The following is a 3,951-nucleotide window of genomic DNA, read 5'->3' on the forward strand; positions in this document are numbered from 1 at the left end:
GATTGGCCAAGAGCCCTTAGTACTCCCCAGCTTGGCAAAATTTCCTTTTATGGATATTCTTTGCCAGGTAATGTCTGTTCTCCTTTTGAAAGAACTTGGAAGTAGCCACTCATTAGAAAAAGCCTACCTCCTCATCAGTGTTCAGTCCCAACTCAAATCCTACTGATTCTCCTATTAGATCATCTTGGAAGTTTAGTGACACCTTAACTACGAGGGTCTACTCAAAGACTCCTGTACCTATTTTCATTCTCAGGTTTGCATCACCGTAGAAAAGCTCCTGCAGAACTCCAGATAAAGAACCCATCAGTGATGTCGTCTATGGTGACTGATGGAGATTGGAAGCCATCGCTGATCTCCAGAAATCCTGTGAAGGTAGAGGGTGTTTTTCAATTTGTAGAAAGGCCAAAGTAGGTTTTGAGTCCTGTGGACATCCAACTGATTCTGAACCCCACATGTGATGCAGGTGTATCTACACATACCACCAAGGAAGAAGACGATACAGAATGTCTTCCATTGATGTTCACAATCCAGCTAGATCAGCTCTAAATCAGTCAAAAAAAAAAAACACTTCTTGGTGTGATAGTTAAATATGTGCTAATGGAAAATGACCCCAGTCTATGTTTAGGAAAACCAATAAGTGAGGTCCAAAATCTAGATTCAGTTGAGGAAAGGGAATCTTTCCTCACAGAATACCCAGACCAATCTCTCTTCTTGCAAGGTATCCAATTTCCAGTTGATAAATTAGAATCTGTCCCTCCCTGGACTCAGGAAGAAAATCCTGACTTTATTGAGGAAGTAGATCCCTTTGAAGACTCTGAGGCAGAATTTCTGCCTGAAGGCAACTTAGAGGCCAATCTAGATTTTGAGATTCCTTCTCCCCTTCCTAAGAAAATCCTTATTTTTCTTTTTTTTCTGATTTTTGTAAAAGGTTCATTCTATTTATTTTTCTAACTTTATTAAAATGTAAATGTTTTTGACATATTCTAGAATTCATGAATCCTAAATATATTTCTTTTTAAACCTACAAACTGAAGAATCGTGCATACCTGTTCTGGAGGCGGGGAAGCAGAGTGACAGGGGGCTGTAGAAGAGAGCCTACTGGATATAATGGGAGCTGTTAAATGCAACAAGAGTGACAAGGAAGCCAGGCCATGCCTGTATGGGGTGATAAGGTGGCTACAAAAGGTCTAGAACATAGCAGATCAGATGTCCTAGAAAGCTATTCTGTCAATTGGGACAAATACCACAATACTTATAGCGTTAAGTGGGACTCTCTTCCAACAATGAGTTCAAATCTGTATACATTTTCATTGCATTCATTTGCCTTGAGCAAATATGGAAGGAAAATTTGGCTCCAATAATATAAAAAGTCTACTTTGGGCTGAAAATATTTGACAAAATATATAGGAGTTATGTATACTGGAAAGTAAAAGCCATCATCAATAGAAGAAAGAAGGCTTACATAGATGAACAAACACAAAATCAGGAAAAATTTCCACAATTAAATCAGTTATATGTAAATACATGTTATATTCTTTATGTTCTACATAGTATATTATATAATATATAAGATTCAATATGATTTTTCAAACTAAAAAGGCATTTAAAATTTTAGAATTGCGTGTTTTTTGCACAAAACATTAGTGTAAATGTTATTGGAGAAAGTAGTGATATAATTTGATTATAATTATATGAATATATATTTGTGTGTTTCTAGATATAACACTGATTATACATAAATATTATATACATATATTTGTATATATCTGTCTATGAAGTGAATATAATGAAAGTGAATATAATGAAACTGAGTTTAGTATGTATAAAAAAGTTGAGTACATGAGACTCAAACCTGTAATCCTACTGATGTAGGAAGCTCGGTTTTGAGTTTTAGTATCTCTTATCCCCAAGCCTTAGATTTTTCAGAGGAGGCATGGGCCCTCCAGTGTAGCAAACAAACATATGCCATGGGATCAAACTCCCTGACCACAGAGGAAAGTCAGTAGAAATCAGGACAAGCTTCTTATCTTGACTGTGTACTCAGTTCCTGTACCAAGAAGGCCATCTTTAGAACACCAGATGGAAAGTTGGCATTCCCTCCACAAGGTTCTAAAAATATCCTTCTGAACGATAGTCTGACTATATTGAATTAAATCTTTTTCCCTTCGCAAGCTGCAAACACGTAGAAATATGACAAGAGCTAAAGAAAGATGGTCAAAGACTTACAAATACATAAAATTATATACTCTGTTTCAGTAATTCAATGACAAATTGTCAAAGGCATGTCGAATTTTTTTAAAGGAAATAGAAACATACTCTGAGTTTATCAGGAACTGGGTGATATTTTGGTTGCTGAATTGTTGAATGCACTTCTGGACAAAGGAGACACATACCTTGGGGAAAATTGTGTGGGGTTGGGTGTCCTCACACGGCTTCACAATAAAATGGCCATAACATCTAGGATGTCACAGCCAACTTTGCCATGGCAGCAAGTAGGTGTCAGGCACTGATTTTGCCCTGAAGTGGACTCAACAACACCAACAGGCAAAAAGAATGAGAAGGAATGACTATTATCCACCAAACTTCAGCTTAAATAGCTGTCCTTACCAGAACTAGGATAAATTGATCTGGAAAAGGCTAATCTCCATGTCAGGATCCTGAGCACTAAGGACTAGTGTGTGTGTGTGTGTGTTTGTGTTTGTGTGTGTGTGTGTGTGGTGTGTGTGTGTGTGTGTGTGTGTGTGTGTGTGTGTGTGTGTGTGTGTGTGTGTGTGTGTGTGTGTGAATACTGGGGCTTGAACTCAGGGAGATGACCTTTAGCTTTTTTTAATCAAGGGTAACAGTCTACGACTTGAACCAAATTTCCATGTCTTGATTTTGAATGGTTAATTAGAGATCAAAGTTTCAATGTTGCACATGTTCATTCTTTGTCCCTCCTTTTCAATGACACCTTTAACTTCTTTTTTTTTTTGGGTCCGGTCATGGGGCCTGAACTCTGGGCCTGGGCGCTGTCCCTCAGCTCTTCAGCTCAAGGTTAGCGCTCTACTGCTTGAGCCACAGCGCCACTTCCGGCTTTTTTCTTTTTTCTTATGTGGTGCTGAAGAATCGAACCCAGGGCCTCGAGCATGCAAGGTAAGCGCTCTACCACTGAGCCACCTTCCCAGCCCCCCTTAAACTTCTGAAAGAGAGATAAATGTAAAAAAAAATGAAAAAAATGAAAGAAAATTAATATCATCTTGTTTCTGTTTCCTGGTCACTGATTATTTTTGAGATAGTGCTTCTTACTAATAAGAATTATTGGTAGAATCTGAAAACCTATTTGAGTAATAAATAGACTAGGAAAAATGTTGTCTCCTATTTTTTATCACTACATTTCTTTTTGTCTAAGTATACATGCCAGACTTACCCTAAGGGCCTAGAATAAGCAAAATGGCTTATAGAGCTCAGATCATATCTTTCCACAGAAGATGACAGCCCCAGAAGAAAAACTTGTCCACAACTTGCACAAGGAAGAGAGAGTTTGATGTCTCCTTAAATCTTAGGATCGAATACTCATGAAGAACCCTGGGGACTGATGACAGCTTAAGGACCTAACATTTCCTGTGTCGTTCCACCATATGAACAGTCACCAGTCTCCCATCATACTGTAGGTGCCACGCCTGACTGGTGACCTTGGCTGTGTCATGAGAACGTGCAGCAGGGCTCTGTCATGGTCATTGGAGAGTCAGTATTGCACACTAAGAGGACATTCATGAAGGTGGTAACAAGGCCTGAGTCAGGGTTTGTCAGATCTAGATGATTTGTAACAGGCACTACTGTATTCTGGCTAAGAATGTGGATATATCATCGGGGTCTTGCACACAAATTTATCAAGTGTTAGCTTGCAACATTTCTGCATGAAAACCAACAAAAGGTCATCAATGCCTTCTGAACATATTCTCATCAATATTT

At 38.5% G+C, this 3,951-nt stretch overlaps 1 long non-coding RNA gene across 1 annotated transcript; it reads left to right on the forward strand.

The window, feature by feature from the left end:
* The first annotated feature begins 293 nt into the window (after nt 1–293).
* LOC138817937 (uncharacterized) lies at nt 294–3,571 on the forward strand. Its single transcript, XR_011368939.1, has 3 exons — nt 294–372; nt 3,104–3,132; nt 3,465–3,571. It is a non-coding gene; the product is annotated as an uncharacterized lncRNA (long non-coding RNA).
* The last annotated feature ends 380 nt before the right edge of the window (nt 3,572–3,951 follow it).

Source organism: Dipodomys merriami, unplaced genomic scaffold, assembly GCF_024711535.1.
Source record: "Dipodomys merriami isolate MVZ:Mamm:240054 unplaced genomic scaffold, mDipMer1.0.p SCAF_709, whole genome shotgun sequence".
In the NCBI taxonomy this organism is placed as follows: domain Eukaryota; kingdom Metazoa; phylum Chordata; class Mammalia; order Rodentia; family Heteromyidae; genus Dipodomys; species Dipodomys merriami.